Source organism: Taudactylus pleione, unplaced genomic scaffold (assembly GCF_031769625.1).
Source record: "Taudactylus pleione unplaced genomic scaffold, aTauple2 ptg000317l, whole genome shotgun sequence".
In the NCBI taxonomy this organism is placed as follows: Eukaryota; Metazoa; Chordata; class Amphibia; order Anura; family Myobatrachidae; genus Taudactylus; species Taudactylus pleione.
This window is the reverse complement of record NW_028284718.1, coordinates 4,008,639-4,028,069: the sequence shown is the minus strand read 5'-3', so window position 1 is coordinate 4,028,069 and position 19,431 is coordinate 4,008,639. Positions and strand designations below refer to the sequence as shown.

Here is a 19,431-nt window from a genome sequence, read left to right as displayed (position 1 = left end):
AACATTCAAAGCTATCTAGACAGAAGGGAACCTGCAGTTTTCCTGATATACCACAATACGGTTGAAATTTTAATAAGTATGCTCTTATTTGTAGTACAACTAAAATGTTTTCGTAAGATTCTATTGATAGTTTTCTATGTGTGCTTATTTGGAAAGTGCAGTGACAAGATATAAAAATGGCGACAGAGTTTGGACTTGTCTGATCGATAAAACCCAAGACTTGTAAAAAGCTATGTGTAAATCATGCATAAATAGAAGAAAGGCAATAGGAAAATGCTGAAGGCAAGATTCATAAGTATGTACAAATTCTATTGGGAGTATGGCAAAAACAAAACTCAGTTGATGCTATTGACTTAGCCAATTGAGAAAATCAGATATATATAAACCATGAGATGCACCGTAAAAAGAAAGAGAGGGCTCATCAGGGAATTGAACCAGGGACCTGTCGCGCCCAAAACGAAAATCATAGAATCATCAAGTAAGCATGTTTTATTTGATAACTTAACCAATTTTACGTGAAATTTATATTATTTTAAAGCAGTCACTAATGTGTACAAGGAGGAAATATTAGCATAAATAAAATATTTCCTAATAGTCAATAATTTTCTAAGTATACTTGCTTGAAAATTGCTGTGCAAAGTTTTATGATGCCCACCAGAGTTTTTCTGATGGATAAAACCCAAGACATGTCACATGCTGTGTGCAGATAAGTACTTACAAATAATTTTAGCAGTTTGACAAAAAACAAAATTCAATTGTGCAAATTAGTAAATACAATCTATTTTGAGAGTTTTGAAAAAACAATATTCAGTTGAAATTCACTCAGGAAATTGACTACAATAAGATAATAGAACCATTTCAAAGAATCTGAAAATTTGGGCTCATCCGGGATTTGAACCCGGGACCTTTCGCACCCTAAGCGAAAATCATACCCCTAGACCAACAAGCCACCTACCTGAAGATTTTTCTTTGGATTTTTCAATTGATTTTTAGAAAATAGCTTTTTGTTTTTAAAACACCATATACATTTATGTAAAAATGAATTTGTAGAATAAATAAAATATTTCCTTATGGTCCAGTAGATAGTTTTCTAAGGTATGCATATAGGAAAAGTGCAGGGACAAGATTTGTGAGTGCCTACAGAGTTTGGGCTTCTCTCATGGACGAATCTAAAGACTTGTCATATGCAATGTACAAATCATGCTTCCAGACACAGAAGAAAGGCAAAAGAAAACCTTGCAATTTCATTTTTTAACTTTTTGTGTTTCAAAGTGAGACTATTCTTTTAAAACATTCAAAGCTATCTAGACAGAAGGGAACCTGCAGTTTTCCTGATATACCACAATACGGTTGAAATTTGAATAAGTATGCTCTTATTTGTAGTACAACTAAAATGTTTTCGTAAGATTCTATTGATAGTTTTCTATGTGTGCTTATTTGGAAAGTGCAGTGACAAGATATAAAAATGGCGACAGAGTTTGGACTTGTCTGATCGATAAAACCCAAGACTTGTAAAAAGCTATGTGTAAATCATGCATAAATAGAAGAAAGGCAATAGGAAAATGATGAAGGCAAGATTCATAAGTATGTACAAATTCTATTGGGAGAATGGCAAAAACAAAACTCAGTTGATGCTATTGACTTAGCCAATTGAGAAAATCAGATATATATAAACCATGAGATGCACCGTAAAAAGAAAGAGAGGGCTCGTCAGGGAATTGAACCAGGGACCTGTCGCGCCCAAAACGAAAATCATAGAATCATCAAGTAAGCATGTTTTATTTGATAACTTAACCAATTTTATGTGAAAATTATATTATTTTAAAGCAGTCACTAATGTGTACAAGGAGGAAATATTAGCATAAATAAAATATTTCCTAATAGTCAATAATTTTCTAAGTATACTTGCTTGAAAATTGCTGTGCAAAGTTTTATGATGCCCAGCAGAGTTTTTCTGATGGATAAAACCCAAGACATGTCACATGCTGTGTGCAGATAAGTACTTACAAATAATTTTAGCAGTTTGACAAAAAACAAAATTCAATTGTGCAAATTAGTAAATACAATCTATTTTGAGAGTTTTGAAAAAACAACATTCAGTTGAAATTCACTCAGGAAATTGACTACAATAAGATAATAGAACCATTTCAAAGAATCTGAAAATTTGGGCTCATCCGGGATTTGAACCCGGGACCTCTCGCACCCTAAGCGAGAATCATACCCCTAGACCAACGAGCCACTTATCTGAAGATTTTTCTTTGGATTTTTCAATTGATTTTTAGAAAATAGCTTTTTGTTTTTAAAACACCATATACATTTATGTAAAAATGAATTTGTAGAATAAATAAAATATTTCCTTAAGGTCCAGTAGTTAGTTTTCTAAGGTATGCATATAGAAAAAGTGCAGGGACAAGATTTGTGAGTGCCTACAGAGTTTGGACTTCTCTCATGGATGAAGCTAAAGACTTGTCATATGCAATGTACAAATCATGCTTCCAGACACAGAAGAAAGGCAAAAGAATACCTTGCAATTTCATTTTTGAACTTTTTGTGTTTCAAAGTGAGACTATTCTTTTAAAACATTCAAAGCTATCTAGACAGAAGGGAACCTGCAGTTTTCCTGATATACCACAATACGGTTGAAATTTTAATAAGTATGCTCTTATTTGTAGTACAACTAAAATGTTTTCGTAAGATTCTATTGATAGTTTTCTATGTGTGCTTATTTGGAAAGTGCAGTGACAAGATATAAAAATGGCGACAGAGTTTGGACTTGTCTGATCGATAAAACCCAAGACTTGTAAAAAGCTATGTGTAAATCATGCATAAATAGAAGAAAGGCAATAGGAAAATGCTGAAGGCAAGATTCATAAGTATGTACAAATTCTATTGGGAGTATGGCAAAAACAAAACTCAGTTGATGCTATTGACTTAGCCAATTGAGAAAATCAGATATATATAAACCATGAGATGCACCGTAAAAAGAAAGAGAGGGCTCATCAGGGAATTGAACCAGGGACCTGTCGCGCCCAAAACGAAAATCATAGAATCATCAAGTAAGCATGTTTTATTTGATAACTTAACCAATTTTACGTGAAATTTATATTATTTTAAAGCAGTCACTAATGTGTACAAGGAGGAAATATTAGCATAAATAAAATATTTCCTAATAGTCAATAATTTTCTAAGTATACTTGCTTGAAAATTGCTGTGCAAAGTTTTATGATGCCCACCAGAGTTTTTCTGATGGATAAAACCCAAGACATGTCACATGCTGTGTGCAGATAAGTACTTACAAATAATTTTAGCAGTTTGACAAAAAACAAAATTCAATTGTGCAAATTAGTAAATACAATCTATTTTGAGAGTTTTGAAAAAACAATATTCAGTTGAAATTCACTCAGGAAATTGACTACAATAAGATAATAGAACCATTTCAAAGAATCTGAAAATTTGGGCTCATCCGGGATTTGAACCCGGGACCTTTCGCACCCTAAGCGAAAATCATACCCCTAGACCAACAAGCCACCTACCTGAAGATTTTTCTTTGGATTTTTCAATTGATTTTTAGAAAATAGCTTTTTGTTTTTAAAACACCATATACATTTATGTAAAAATGAATTTGTAGAATAAATAAAATATTTCCTTATGGTCCAGTAGATAGTTTTCTAAGGTATGCATATAGGAAAAGTGCAGGGACAAGATTTGTGAGTGCCTACAGAGTTTGGGCTTCTCTCATGGACAAATCTAAAGACTTGTCATATGCAATGTACAAATCATGCTTCCAGACACAGAAGAAAGGCAAAAGAAAACCTTGCAATTTCATTTTTTAACTTTTTGTGTTTCAAAGTGAGACTATTCTTTTAAAACATTCAAAGCTATCTAGACAGAAGGGAACCTGCAGTTTTCCTGATATACCACAATACGGTTGAAATTTGAATAAGTATGCTCTTATTTGTAGTACAACTAAAATGTTTTCGTAAGATTCTATTGATAGTTTTCTATGTGTGCTTATTTGGAAAGTGCAGTGACAAGATATAAAAATGGCGACAGAGTTTGGACTTGTCTGATCGATAAAACCCAAGACTTGTAAAAAGCTATGTGTAAATCATGCATAAATAGAAGAAAGGCAATAGGAAAATGATGAAGGCAAGATTCATAAGTATGTACAAATTCTATTGGGAGAATGGCAAAAACAAAACTCAGTTGATGCTATTGACTTAGCCAATTGAGAAAATCAGATATATATAAACCATGAGATGCACCGTAAAAAGAAAGAGAGGGCTCGTCAGGGAATTGAACCAGGGACCTGTCGCGCCCAAAACGAAAATCATAGAATCATCAAGTAAGCATGTTTTATTTGATAACTTAACCAATTTTATGTGAAAATTATATTATTTTAAAGCAGTCACTAATGTGTACAAGGAGGAAATATTAGCATAAATAAAATATTTCCTAATAGTCAATAATTTTCTAAGTATACTTGCTTGAAAATTGCTGTGCAAAGTTTTATGATGCCCAGCAGAGTTTTTCTGATGGATAAAACCCAAGACATGTCACATGCTGTGTGCAGATAAGTACTTACAAATAATTTTAGCAGTTTGACAAAAAACAAAATTCAATTGTGCAAATTAGTAAATACAATCTATTTTGAGAGTTTTGAAAAAACAACATTCAGTTGAAATTCACTCAGGAAATTGACTACAATAAGATAATAGAACCATTTCAAAGAATCTGAAAATTTGGGCTCATCCGGGATTTGAACCCGGGACCTTTCGCACCCTAAGCGAGAATCATACCCCTAGACCAACGAGCCATCTACCTGAAGATTTTTCTTTGGATTTTTCAATTGATTTTTAGAAAATAGCTTTTTGTTTTTAAAACACCATATACATTTATGTAAAAATTAATTTGTAGAAATAAAATATTTCCTTATGGTCCAGTAGATAGTTTTCTAAGGTATGCATATAGAAAAAGTGCAGGGACAAGATTTGTGAGTGCCTACAGAGTTTGGACTTCTCTCATGGATGAAGCTAAAGACTTGTCATATGAAATGTACAAATCATGCTTCCAGACACAGAAGAAAGGCAAAAGAATACCTTGCAATTTCATTTTTGAACTTTTAGTGTTTCAAAGTGAGACTATTCTTTTAAAACATTCAAAGCTATCTAGACAGAAGGGAACCTGCAGTTTTCCTGATATACCACAATACGGTTGAAATTTTAATAAGTATGCTCTTATTTGTAGTACAACTAAAATGTTTTCGTAAGATTCTATTGATAGTTTTCTATGTGTGCTTATTTGGAAAGTGCAGTGACAAGATATAAAAATGGCGACAGAGTTTGGACTTGTCTGATCGATAAAACCCAAGACTTGTAAAAAGCTATGTGTAAATCATGCATAAATTGAAGAAAGGCAATAGGAAAATGATGAAGGCAAGATTCATAAGTATGTACAAATTCTATTGGGAGAATGGCAAAAACAAAACTCAGTTGATGCTATTGACTTAGCCAATTGAGAAAATCAGATATATATAAACCATGAGATGCACCGTAAAAAGAAAGAGAGTGCTCGTCAGGGAATTGAACCAGGGACCTGTCGCGCCCAAAACAAAAATCATAGAATCATCAAGTAAGCATGTTTTATTTGATATCTTAACCAATTTTATGTGAAAATTATATTATTTTAAAGCAGTCACTAATGTGTACAAGGAGGAAATATTAGCATAAATAAAATATTTCCTAATAGTCAATAATTTTCTAAGTATACTTGCTTGAAAATTGCTGTGCAAAGTTTTATGATGCCCAGCAGAGTTTTTCTGATGGATAAAACCCAAGACATGTCACATGCTGTGTGCAGATAAGTACTTACAAATAATTTTAGCAGTTTGACAAAAAACAAAATTCAATTGTGCAAATTAGTAAATACAATCTATTTTGAGAGTTTTGAAAAAACAATATTCAGTTGAAATTCACTCAGGAAATTGACTACAATAAGATAATAGAACCATTTCAAAGAATCTGAAAATTTGGGCTCATCCGGGATTTGAACCCGGAACCTTTCGCACCCTAAGCGAAAATCATACTCCTAGACCAACAAGCCACCTACCTGAAGATTTTTCTTTGGATTTTTCAATTGATTTTTAGAAAATAGCTTTTTGTTTTTAAAACACCATATACATTTATGTAAAAATGAATTTGTAGAATAAATAAAATATTTCCTTATGGTCCAGTAGATAGTTTTCTAAGGTATGCATATAGGAAAAGTGCAGGGACAAGATTTGTGAGTGCCTACAGAGTTTGGGCTTCTCTCATGGACGAATCTAAAGACTTGTCATATGCAATGTACAAATCATGCTTCCAGACACAGAAGAAAGGCAAAAGAAAACCTTGCAATTTCATTTTTTAACTTTTTGTGTTTCAAAGTGAGACTATTCTTTTAAAACATTCAAAGCTATCTAGACAGAAGGGAACCTGCAGTTTTCCTGATATACCACAATACGGTTGAAATTTGAATAAGTATGCTCTTATTTGTAGTACAACTAAAATGTTTTCGTAAGATTCTATTGATAGTTTTCTATGTGTGCTTATTTGGAAAGTGCAGTGACAAGATATAAAAATGGCGACAGAGTTTGGACTTGTCTGATCGATAAAACCCAAGACTTGTAAAAAGCTATGTGTAAATCATGCATAAATAGAAGAAAGGCAATAGGAAAATGATGAAGGCAAGATTCATAAGTATGTACAAATTCTATTGGGAGAATGGCAAAAACAAAACTCAGTTGATGCTATTGACTTAGCCAATTGAGAAAATCAGATATATATAAACCATGAGATGCACCGTAAAAAGAAAGAGAGGGCTCGTCAGGGAATTGAACCAGGGACCTGTCGCGCCCAAAACGAAAATCATAGAATCATCAAGTAAGCATGTTTTATTTGATAACTTAACCAATTTTATGTGAAAATTATATTATTTTAAAGCAGTCACTAATGTGTACAAGGAGGAAATATTAGCATAAATAAAATATTTCCTAATAGTCAATAATTTTCTAAGTATACTTGCTTGAAAATTGCTGTGCAAAGTTTTATGATGCCCAGCAGAGTTTTTCTGATGGATAAAACCCAAGACATGTCACATGCTGTGTGCAGATAAGTACTTACAAATAATTTTAGCAGTTTGACAAAAAACAAAATTCAATTGTGCAAATTAGTAAATACAATCTATTTTGAGAGTTTTGAAAAAACAATATTCAGTTGAAATTCACTCAGGAAATTGACTACAATAAGATAATAGAACCATTTCAAAGAATCTGAAAATTTGGGCTCATCCGGGATTTGAACCCGGAACCTTTCGCACCCTAAGCGAAAATCATACTCCTAGACCAACAAGCCACCTACCTGAAGATTTTTCTTTGGATTTTTCAATTGATTTTTAGAAAATAGCTTTTTGTTTTTAAAACACCATATACATTTATGTAAAAATGAATTTGTAGAATAAATAAAATATTTCCTTATGGTCCAGTAGATAGTTTTCTAAGGTATGCATATAGGAAAAGTGCAGGGACAAGATTTGTGAGTGCCTACAGAGTTTGGGCTTCTCTCATGGACGAATCTAAAGACTTGTCATATGCAATGTACAAATCATGCTTCCAGACACAGAAGAAAGGCAAAAGAAAACCTTGCAATTTCATTTTTTAACTTTTTGTGTTTCAAAGTGAGACTATTCTTTTAAAACATTCAAAGCTATCTAGACAGAAGGGAACCTGCAGTTTTCCTGATATACCACAATACGGTTGAAATTTGAATAAGTATGCTCTTATTTGTAGTACAACTAAAATGTTTTCGTAAGATTCTATTGATAGTTTTCTATGTGTGCTTATTTGGAAAGTGCAGTGACAAGATATAAAAATGGCGACAGAGTTTGGACTTGTCTGATCGATAAAACCCAAGACTTGTAAAAAGCTATGTGTAAATCATGCATAAATAGAAGAAAGGCAATAGGAAAATGATGAAGGCAAGATTCATAAGTATGTACAAATTCTATTGGGAGAATGGCAAAAACAAAACTCAGTTGATGCTATTGACTTAGCCAATTGAGAAAATCAGATATATATAAACCATGAGATGCACCGTAAAAAGAAAGAGAGGGCTCGTCAGGGAATTGAACCAGGGACCTGTCGCGCCCAAAACGAAAATCATAGAATCATCAAGTAAGCATGTTTTATTTGATAACTTAACCAATTTTATGTGAAAATTATATTATTTTAAAGCAGTCACTAATGTGTACAAGGAGGAAATATTAGCATAAATAAAATATTTCCTAATAGTCAATAATTTTCTAAGTATACTTGCTTGAAAATTGCTGTGCAAAGTTTTATGATGCCCAGCAGAGTTTTTCTGATGGATAAAACCCAAGACATGTCACATGCTGTGTGCAGATAAGTACTTACAAATAATTTTAGCAGTTTGACAAAAAACAAAATTCAATTGTGCAAATTAGTAAATACAATCTATTTTGAGAGTTTTGAAAAAACAACATTCAGTTGAAATTCACTCAGGAAATTGACTACAATAAGATAATAGAACCATTTCAAAGAATCTGAAAATTTGGGCTCATCTGGGATTTGAACCCGGGACCTTTCGCACCCTAAGCGAGAATCATACCCCTAGACCAACGAGCCACCTACCTGAAGATTTTTCTTTGGATTTTTCAATTGATTTTTAGAAAATAGCTTTTTGTTTTTAAAACACCATATACATTTATGTAAAAATTAATTTGTAGAAATAAAATATTTCCTTATGGTCCAGTAGATAGTTTTCTAAGGTATGCATATAGAAAAAGTGCAGGGACAAGATTTGTGAGTGCCTACAGAGTTTGGACTTCTCTCATGGATGAAGCTAAAGACTTGTCATATGAAATGTACAAATCATGCTTCCAGACACAGAAGAAAGGCAAAAGAATACCTTGCAATTTCATTTTTGAACTTTTTGTGTTTCAAAGTGAGACTATTCTTTAAAACATTCAAAGCTATCTAGACAGAAGGGAACCTGCAGTTTTCCTGATATACCACAATACGGTTGAAATTTTAATAAGTATGCTCTTATTTGTAGTACAACTAAAATGTTTTCGTAAGATTCTATTGATAGTTTTCTATGTGTGCTTATTTGGAAAGTGCAGTGACAAGATATAAAAATGGCGACAGAGTTTGGACTTGTCTGATCGATAAAACCCAAGACTTGTAAAAAGCTATGTGTAAATCATGCATAAATAGAAGAAAGGCAATAGGAAAATGCTGAAGGCAAGATTCATAAGTATGTACAAATTCTATTGGGAGTATGGCAAAAACAAAACTCAGTTGATGCTATTGACTTAGCCAATTGAGAAAATCAGATATATATAAACCATGAGATGCACCGTAAAAAGAAAGAGAGGGCTCGTCAGGGAATTGAACCAGGGACCTGTCGCGCCCAAAACAAAAGTCATAGAATCATCAAGTAAGCATGTTTTATTTGATATCTTAACCAATTTTATGTGAAAATTATATTATTTTAAAGCAGTCACTAATGTGTACAAGGAGGAAATATTAGCATAAATAAAATATTTCCTAATAGTCAATAATTTTCTAAGTATACTTGCTTGAAAATTGCTGTGCAAAGTTTTATGATGCCCAGCAGAGTTTTTCTGATGGATAAAACCCAAGACATGTCACATGCTGTGTGCAGATAAGTCCTTACAAATAATTTTAGCAGTTTGACTAAAAACAAAATTCAATTGTGCAAATTAGTAAATACAATCTATTTTGAGAGTTTTGAAAAAACAACATTCAGTTGAAATTCACTCAGGAAATTGACTACAATAAGATAATAGAACCATTTCAAAAAATCTGAAAATTTGGGCTCGTCCGGGATTTGAACCCGGGACCTCTCGCACCCTAGGCGAGAATCATACCCCTAGACCAATGAGCCACCTACCTGAAGATTTTTCTTTGGATTTTTCAATTGATTTTTAGAAAATAGCTTTTCGTTTTTAAAACACCATATACATTTATGTAAAAATGAATTTGTAGAATAAATAAAATATTTCCTTATGGTCCAGTAGATAGTTTTCTAAGGTATGCATATAGAAAAAGTGCAGGGACAAGATTTGTGAGTGCCTACAGAGTTTGGACTTCTCTCATGAATGAAGCTAAAGACTTGTCATATGCAATGTACAAATCATGCTTCCAGACACAGAAGAAAGGCAAAAGAATACCTTGCAATTTAATTTTTGAACTTTTTGTGTTTCAAAGTGAGACTATTCTTTTAAAACATTCAAAGCTATCTAGACAGAAGGGAACCTGCAGTTTTCCTGATATTCCACAATACGGTTGAAATTTGAATAAGTATGCTCTTATTTGTAGTACAACTAAAATGTTTTCGTAAGATTCTATTGATAGTTTTCTATGTGTGCTTATTTGGAAAGTGCAGTGACAAGATATAAAAATGGCGACAGAGTTTGGACTTGTCTGATCGATAAAACCCAAGACTTGTAAAAAGCTATGTGTAAATCATGCATAAATAGAAGAAAGGCAATAGGAAAATGATGAAGGCAAGATTCATAAGTATGTACAAATTCTATTAGGAGAATGGCAAAAACAAAACTCAGTTGATGCTATTGACTTAGCCAATTGAGAAAATCAGATATATATAAACCATGAGATGCACCGTAAAAAGAAAGAGAGGGCTCATCAGGGAATTGAACCAGGGACCTGTCGCGCCCAAAACGAAAATCATAGAATCTTCAAGTAAGCATGTTTTATTTGATATCTTAACCAATTTTGTGTGAAAATTATATTATTTTAAAGCAGTCACTAATGTGTACAAGGAGGAAATATTAGCATAAATAAAATATTTCCTAATAGTCAATAATTTTCTAAGTATACTTGCTTGAAAATTGCTGTGCAAAGTTTTATGATGCCCAGCAGAGTTTTTCTGATGGATAAAACCCAAGACATGTCACATGCTGTGTGCAGATAAGTACTTACAAATAATTTTAGCAGTTTGACAAACCACTAAATTCAATTGTGCAAATTAGTAAATACAATCTATTTTGAGAGTTTTGAAAAAACAACATTCAGTTGAAATTCACTCAGGAAATTGATTACAATAAGATAATAGAACCATTTCAAAGAATCTGAAAATTTGGGCTCGTCCGGGATTTGAACCCGGGACCTCTCGCACCCTAAGCGAGAATCATACCCCTAGACCAACGAGCCACCTACCTGAAGATTTTTCTTTGGATTTTCCAATTGATTTTTAGAAAATAGCTTTTTGTTTTTAAAACACCATATACATTTATGTAAAAATGAATTTGTAGAAATAAAATATTTCCTTATGGTCCAGTAGATAGTTTTCTAAGGTATGCATATAGGAAAAGTGCAGGGACAAGATTTGTGAGTGCCTACAGAGTTTGGACTTCTCTCATGGATGAAGCTAAAGACTTGTCATATGCAATGTACAAATCATGCTTCCAGACACAGAAGAAAGGCAAAAGAATACCTTGCAATTTCATTTTTGAACTTTTTGTGTTTCAAAGTGAGACTATTCTTTTAAAACATTCAAAGCTATCTAGACAGAAGGGAACCTGCAGTTTTCCTGATATACCACAATACGGTTGAAATTTTAATAAGTATGCTCTTATTTGTAGTACAACTAAAATGTTTTCGTAAGATTCTATTGATAGTTTTCTATGTGTGCTTATTTGGAAAGTGCAGTGTCAAGATATAAAAATGGCGACAGAGTTTGGACTTGTCTGATCGATAAAACCCAAGACTTGTAAAAAGCTATGTGTAAATCATGCATAAATAGAAGAAAGGCAATAGGATAATGATGAAGGCAAGATTCATAAGTATGTACAAATTCTATTGGGAGAATGGCAAAAACAAAACTCAGTTGATGCTATTGACTTAGCCAATTGAGAAAATCAGATATATATAAACCATGAGATGCACCGTAAAAAGAAAGAGAGGGCTCGTCAGGGAATTGAACCAGGGACCTGTCGCGCCCAAAACGAAAATCATAGAATCATCAAGTAAGCATGTTTTATTTGATATCTTAACCAATTTTATGTGAAAATTATATTATTTTAAAGCAGTCACTAATGTGTACAATGAGGAAATATTAGCATAAATAAAATATTTCCTAATAGTCAATAATTTTCTAAGTATACTTGCTTGAAAATTGCTGTGCAAAGTTTTATGATGCCCAGCAGAGTTTTTCTGATGGATAAAACCCAAGACATGTCACATGCTGTGTGCAGATAAGTACTTACAAATAATTTTAGCAGTTTGACAAAACACTAAATTCAATTGTGCAAATTAGTAAATACAATCTATTTTGAGAGTTTTGAAAAAACAACATTCAGTTGAAATTCACTCAGGAAATTGACTACAATAAGATAATAGAACCATTTCAAAGAATCTGAAAATTTGGGCTCGTCCGCGATTTGAACCCAGGACCTCTCGCACCCTAAGCAAGAATCATACCCCTAGACCAACGAGCCACCTACCTGAAGATTTTTCTTTGGATTTTTCAATTGATTTTTAGAAAATAGCTTTTTGTTTTTAAAACACCATATACATTTATGTAAAAATGAATTTGTAGAATAAATAAAATATTTCCTTATGGTCCAGTAGATAGTTTTCTAAGGTATGCATATAGGAAAAGTGCAGGGACAAGATTTGTGAGTGCCTACAGAGTTTGGACTTCTCTCATGGATGAAGCTAAAGACTTGTCATATGCAATGTACAAATCATGCTTCCAGACACAGAAGAAAGGCAAAAGAATACCTTGCAATTTCATTTTTGAACTTTTTGTGTTTCAAAGTGAGACTATTCTTTTAAAACATTCAAAGCTATCTAGACAGAAGGGAACCTGCAGTTTTCCTGATATACCACAATACGGTTGAAATTTGAATAAGTATGCTCTTATTTGTAGTACAACTAAAATGTTTTCGTAAGATTCTATTGATAGTTTTCTATGTGTGCTTATTTGGAAAGTGCAGTGTCAAGATATAAAAATGGCAACAGAGTTTGGACTTGTCTGATCGATAAAACCCAAGACTTGTAAAAAGCTATGTGTAAATCATGCATAAATAGAAGAAAGGCAATAGGAAAATGATGAAGGCAAGATTCATAAGTATGTACAAATTCTATTGGGAGAATGGCAAAAACAAAACTCAGTTGATGCTATTGACTTAGCCAATTGAGAAAATCAGATATATATAAACCATGAGATGCACCGTAAAAAGAAAGAGAGGGCTCGTCAGGGAATTGAACCAGGGACCTGTCGCGCCCAAAACGAAAATCATAGAATCATCAAGTAAGCATGTTTTATTTGATATCTTAACCAATTTTATGTGAAAATTATATTATTTTAAAGCAGTCACTAATGTGTACAAGGAGGAAATATTAGCATAAATAAAATATTTCCTAATAGTCATTAATTTTCTAAGTATACTTGCTTGAAAATTGCTGTGCAAAGTTTTATGATGCCCAGCAGAGTTTTTCTGATGGATAAAACCCAAGACATGTCACATGCTGTGTGCAGATAAGTACTTACAAATAATTTTAGCAGTTTGACTAAAAACAAAATTCAATTGTGCAAATTAGTAAATACAATCTATTTTGAGAGTTTTGAAAAAACAACATTCAGTTGAAATTCACTCAGGAAATTGACTACAATAAGATAATAGAACCATTTCAAAGAATCTGAAAATTTGGGCTCGTCCGGGATTTGAACCCGGGACCTCTCGAACCCTAAGCGAGAATCATACCCCTAGACCAACGAGCCACCTACCTGAAGATTTTTCTTTGGATTTTTCAATTGATTTTTAGAAAATAGCTTTTTGTTTTTAAAACACCATATACATTTATGTAAAAATGAATTTGTAGAATAAATAAAATATTTCCTTATGGTCCAGTAGTTAGTTTTCTAAGGTATGCATATAGAAAAAGTGCAGGGACAAGATTTGTGAGTGCCTACAGAGTTTGGACTTCTCTCATGGATGAAGCTAAAGACTTGTCATATGCAATGTACAAATCATGCTTCCAGACACAGAAGAAAGGCAAAAGAATACCTTGCAATTTCATTTTTGAACTTTTTGTGTTTCAAAGTGAGACTATTCTTTTAAAACATTCAAAGCTATCTAGACAGAAGGGAACCTGCAGTTTTCCTGATATACCACAATACGGTTGAAATTTGAATAAGTATGCTCTTATTTGTAGTACAACTAAAATGTTTTCGTAAGATTCTATTGATAGTTTTCTATGTGTGCTTATTTGGAAAGTGCAGTGACAAGATATAAAAATGGCGACAGAGTTTGGACTTGTCTGATCGAAAAAACCCAAGACTTGTAAAAAGCTATGTGTAAATCATGCATAAATAGAAGAAAGGCAATAGGAAAATGCTGAAGGCAAGATTCATAAGTATGTACAAATTCTATTGGGAGTATGGCAAAAACAAAACCCAGTTGATGCTATTGACTTAGCCAATTGAGAAAATCAGATATATATAAACCATGAGATGCACCGTAAACAGAAAGAGAGGGCTCGTCAGGGAATTGAACCAGGGACCTGTCGCGCCCAAAATGAAAATCAAAGAATCATCAAGTAAGCATGTTTTATTTGATAACTTAACCAATTTTACGTGAAAATAATATTATTTTAAAGCAGTCACTAATGTGTACAAGGAGGAAATATTAGCATAAATAAAATATTTCCTAATAGTCAATAATTTTCTAAGTATACTTGCTTGAAAATTGCTGTGCAAAGTTTTATGATGCCCAGCAGAGTTTTTCTGATGGATAAAACCCAAGACATGTCACATGCTGTGTGCAGATAAGTACTTACAAATAATTTTAGCAGTTTGACAAAAAACAAAATTCAATTGTGCAAATTAGTAAATACAATCTATTTTGAGAGTTTTGAAAAAACAATATTCAGTTGAAATTCACTCAGGAAATTGACTACAATAAGATAATAGAATCATTTCAAAGAATCTGAAAATTTGGGCTCATCCGGGATTTGAACCCGGGACCTCTCGAACCCTAAGCGAGAATCATACCCCTAGACCAACAAGCCACCTACCTGAAGATTTTTCTTTGGATTTTTCAATTGATTTTTAGAAAATAGCTTTTTGTTTTTAAAACACCATATACATTTATGTAAAAATGAATTTGTAGAATAAATAAAATATTTCCTTATGGTCCAGTAGATAGTTTTCTAAGGTATGCATATAGGAAAAGTGCAGGGACAAGATTTGTGAGTGCCTACAGAGTTTGGGCTTCTCTCATGGACGAATCTAAAGACTTGTCATATGCAATGTACAAATCATGCTTCCAGACACAGAAGAAAGGCAAAAGAAAACCTTGCAATTTCATTTTTTAACTTTTTGTGTTTCAAAGTGAGACTATTCTTTTAAAACATTCAAAGCTATCTAGACAGAAGGGAACCTGCAGTTTTCCTGATATTCCACAATACGGTTGAAATTTGAATAAGTATGCTCTTATTTGTAGTACAACTAAAATGTTTTCGTAAGATTCTATTGATAGTTTTCTATGTGTGCTTATTTGGAAAGTGCAGTGACAAGATATAAAAATGGCGACAGAGTTTGGACTTGTCTGATCGATAAAACCCAAGACTTGTAAAAAGCTATGTGTAAATCATGCATAAATAGAAGAAAGGCAATAGGAAAATGATGAAGGCAAGATTCATAAGTATGTACAAATTCTATTGGGAGAATGGCAAAAACAAAACTCAGTTGATGCTATTGACTTAGCCAATTGAGAAAATCAGATATATATAAACCATGAGATGCACCATAAAAAGAAAGAGAGGGCTCGTCAGGGAATTGAACCAGGGACCTGTCGCGCCCAAAACGAAAATCATAGAATCATCAAGTAAGCATGTTTTATTTGATATCTTAACCAATTTTATGTGAAAATTATATTATTTTAAAGCAGTCACTAATGTGTACAAGGAGGAAATATTAGCATAAATAAAATATTTCCTAATAGTCAATAATTTTCTAAGTATACTTGCTTGAAAATTGCTGTGCAAAGTTTTATGATGCCCAGCAGAGTTTTTCTGATGGATAAAACCCAAGACATGTCACATGCTGTGTGCAGATAAGTACTTACAAATAATTTTAGCAGTTTTACAAAACACTAAATTCAATTGTGCAAATTAGTAAATACAATCTATTTTGAGAGTTTTGAAAAAACAACATTCAGTTGAAATTCACTCAGGAAATTGACTACAATAAGATAATAGAACCATTTCAAAGAATCTGAAAATTTGGGCTCGTCCGGGATTTGAACCCAGGACCTCTCGCACCCTAAGCAAGAATCATACCCCTAGACCAACGAGCCACCTACCTGAAGATTTTTCTTTGGATTTTTCAATTGATTTTTAGAAAATAGCTTTTTGTTTTTAAAACACCATATACATTTATGTAAAAATGAATTTGTAGAATAAATAAAATATTTCCTTATGGTCCAGTAGATAGTTTTCTAAGGTATGCATATAGGAAAAGTGCAGGGACAAGATTTGTGAGTGCCTACAGAGTTTGGACTTCTCTCATGGATGAAGCTAAAGACTTGTCATATGCAATGTACAAATCATGCTTCCAGACACAGAAGAAAGGCAAAAGAATACCTTGCAATTTCATTTTTGAACTTTTTGTGTTTCAAAGTGAGACTATTCTTTTAAAACATTCAAAGCTATCTAGACAGAAGGGAACCTGCAGTTTTCCTGATATACCACAATACGGTTGAAATTTGAATAAGTATGCTCTTATTTGTAGTACAACTAAAATGTTTTCGTAAGATTCTATTGATAGTTTTCTATGTGTGCTTATTTGGAAAGTGCAGTGTCAAGATATAAAAATGGCAACAGAGTTTGGACTTGTCTGATCGATAAAACCCAAGACTTGTAAAAAGCTATGTGTAAATCATGCATAAATAGAAGAAAGGCAATAGGAAAATGATGAAGGCAAGATTCATAAGTATGTACAAATTCTATTGGGAGAATGGCAAAAACAAAACTCAGTTGATGCTATTGACTTAGCCAATTGAGAAAATCAGATATATATAAACCATGAGATGCACCGTAAAAAGAAAGAGAGGGCTCGTCAGGGAATTGAACCAGGGACCTGTCGCGCCCAAAACGAAAATCATAGAATCATCAAGTAAGCATGTTTTATTTGATATCTTAACCAATTTTATGTGAAAATTATATTATTTTAAAGCAGTCACTAATGTGTACAAGGAGGAAATATTAGCATAAATAAAATATTTCCTAATAGTCATTAATTTTCTAAGTATACTTGCTTGAAAATTGCTGTGCAAAGTTTTATGATGCCCAGCAGAGTTTTTCTGATGGATAAAACCCAAGACATGTCACATGCTGTGTGCAGATAAGTACTTACAAATAATTTTAGCAGTTTGACTAAAAACAAAATTCAATTGTGCAAATTAGTAAATACAATCTATTTTGAGAGTTTTGAAAAAACAACATTCAGTTGAAATTCACTCAGGAAATTGACTACAATAAGATAATAGAACCATTTCAAAGAATCTGAAAATTTGGGCTCGTCCGGGATTTGAACCCGGGACCTCTCGAACCCTAAGCGAGAATCATACCCCTAGACCAACGAGCCACCTACCTGAAGATTTTTCTTTGGATTTTTCAATTGATTTTTAGAAAATAGCTTTTTGTTTTTAAAACACCATATACATTTATGTAAAAATGAATTTGTAGAATAAATAAAATATTTCCTTATGGTCCAGTAGTTAGTTTTCTAAGGTATGCATATAGAAAAAGTGCAGGGACAAGATTTGTGAGTGCCTACAGAGTTTGGACTTCTCTCATGGATGAAGCTAAAGACTTGTCATATGCAATGTACAAATCATGCTTCCAGACACAGAAGAAAGGCAAAAGAATACCTTGCAATTTCATTTTTGAACTTTTTGTGTTTCAAAGTGAGACTATTCTTTTAAAACATTCAAAGCTATCTAGACAGAAGGGAACCTGCAGTTTTCCTGATATACCACAATACGGTTGAAATTTTAATAAGTATGCTCTTATTTGTAGTACAACTAAAATGTTTTCGTAAGATTCTATTGATAGTTTTCTATGTGTGCTTATTTGGAAAGTGCAGTGACAAGATATAAAAATGGCGACAGAGTTTGGACTTGTCTGATCGAAAAAACCCAAGACTTGTAAAAAGCTATGTGTAAATCATGCATAAATAGAAGAAAGGCAATAGGAAAATGCTGAAGGCAAGATTCATAAGTATGTACAAATTCTATTGGGAGTATGGCAAAAACAAAACCCAGTTGATGCTATTGACTTAGCCAATTGAGAAAATCAGATATATATAAACCATGAGATGCACCGTAAACAGAAAGAGAGGGCTCGTCAGGGAATTGAACCAGGGACCTGTCGCGCCCAAAATGAAAATCAAAGAATCATCAAGTAAGCATGTTTTATTTGATAACTTAACCAATTTTACGTGAAAATAATATTATTTTAAAGCAGTCACTAATGTGTACAAGGAGGAAATATTAGCATAAATAAAATATTTCCTAATAGTCAATAATTTTCTAAGTATACTTGCTTGATAATTGCTGTGCAAAGTTTTATGATGCCCAGCAGAGTTTTTCTGATGGATAAAACCCAAGACATGTCACATGCTGTGTGCAGATAAGTACTTACAAATAATTTTAGCAGTTTGACAAAAAACAAAATTCAATTGTGCAAATTAGTAAATACAATCTATTTTGAGAGTTTTGAAAAAACAATATTCAGTTGAAATTCACTCAGGAAATTGACTACAATAAGATAATAGAATCATTTCAAAGAATCTGAAAATTTGGGCTCATCCGGGATTTGAACCCGGGACCTCTCGAACCCTAAGCGAGAATCATACCCCTAGACCAACAAGCCACCTACCTGAAGATTTTTCTTTGGATTTTTCAATTGATTTTTAGAAAATAGCTTTTTGTTTTTAAAACACCATATACATTTATGTAAAAATGAATTTGTAGAATAAATAAAATATTTCCTTATGGTCCAGTAGATAGTTTTCTAAGGTATGCATATAGGAAAAGTGCAGGGACAAGATTTGTGAGTGCCTACAGAGTTTGGGCTTCTCTCATGGACGAATCTAAAGACTTGTCATATGCAATGTACAAATCATGCTTCCAGACACAGAAGAAAGGCAAAAGAAAACCTTGCAATTTCATTTTTAAACTTTTTGTGTTTCAAAGTGAGACTATTCTTTTAAAACATTCAAAGCTATCTAGACAGAAGGGAACCTGCAGTTTTCCTGATATTCCACAATACGGTTGAAATTTGAATAAGTATGCTCTTATTTGTAGTACAACTAAAAT

The 19,431-nt window shown here is 32.7% G+C and overlaps 11 non-coding genes across 11 annotated transcripts; all 11 read right to left on the bottom strand.

Annotated features, from left to right (window-relative positions):
• Positions 1-877: 877 nt before the first annotated feature.
• Positions 878-949, bottom strand: TRNAP-AGG (transfer RNA proline (anticodon AGG)). The gene has a single exon. It is a non-coding gene; the product is annotated as a tRNA-Pro (tRNA).
• Positions 950-2,166: 1,217 nt separating this feature from the next.
• TRNAP-AGG (transfer RNA proline (anticodon AGG)) lies at positions 2,167-2,238 on the bottom strand. The gene has a single exon. It is a non-coding gene; the product is annotated as a tRNA-Pro (tRNA).
• A 1,217-nt stretch (positions 2,239-3,455) lies between these two features.
• TRNAP-AGG (transfer RNA proline (anticodon AGG)) lies at positions 3,456-3,527 on the bottom strand. Its single transcript has one exon. It is a non-coding gene; the product is annotated as a tRNA-Pro (tRNA).
• A 1,217-nt stretch (positions 3,528-4,744) lies between these two features.
• On the bottom strand, positions 4,745-4,816 carry TRNAP-AGG (transfer RNA proline (anticodon AGG)). The gene has a single exon. It is a non-coding gene; the product is annotated as a tRNA-Pro (tRNA).
• A 5,077-nt stretch (positions 4,817-9,893) lies between these two features.
• TRNAP-AGG (transfer RNA proline (anticodon AGG)) lies at positions 9,894-9,965 on the bottom strand. Its single transcript has one exon. It is a non-coding gene; the product is annotated as a tRNA-Pro (tRNA).
• Positions 9,966-11,182: 1,217 nt separating this feature from the next.
• TRNAP-AGG (transfer RNA proline (anticodon AGG)) lies at positions 11,183-11,254 on the bottom strand. The gene has a single exon. It is a non-coding gene; the product is annotated as a tRNA-Pro (tRNA).
• A 2,503-nt stretch (positions 11,255-13,757) lies between these two features.
• On the bottom strand, positions 13,758-13,829 carry TRNAP-AGG (transfer RNA proline (anticodon AGG)). Its single transcript has one exon. It is a non-coding gene; the product is annotated as a tRNA-Pro (tRNA).
• A 1,217-nt stretch (positions 13,830-15,046) lies between these two features.
• On the bottom strand, positions 15,047-15,118 carry TRNAP-AGG (transfer RNA proline (anticodon AGG)). Its single transcript has one exon. It is a non-coding gene; the product is annotated as a tRNA-Pro (tRNA).
• A 1,217-nt stretch (positions 15,119-16,335) lies between these two features.
• TRNAP-AGG (transfer RNA proline (anticodon AGG)) lies at positions 16,336-16,407 on the bottom strand. Its single transcript has one exon. It is a non-coding gene; the product is annotated as a tRNA-Pro (tRNA).
• Positions 16,408-17,624: 1,217 nt separating this feature from the next.
• On the bottom strand, positions 17,625-17,696 carry TRNAP-AGG (transfer RNA proline (anticodon AGG)). The gene has a single exon. It is a non-coding gene; the product is annotated as a tRNA-Pro (tRNA).
• A 1,217-nt stretch (positions 17,697-18,913) lies between these two features.
• On the bottom strand, positions 18,914-18,985 carry TRNAP-AGG (transfer RNA proline (anticodon AGG)). Its single transcript has one exon. It is a non-coding gene; the product is annotated as a tRNA-Pro (tRNA).
• Between the last annotated feature and the right edge of the window lie 446 nt (positions 18,986-19,431).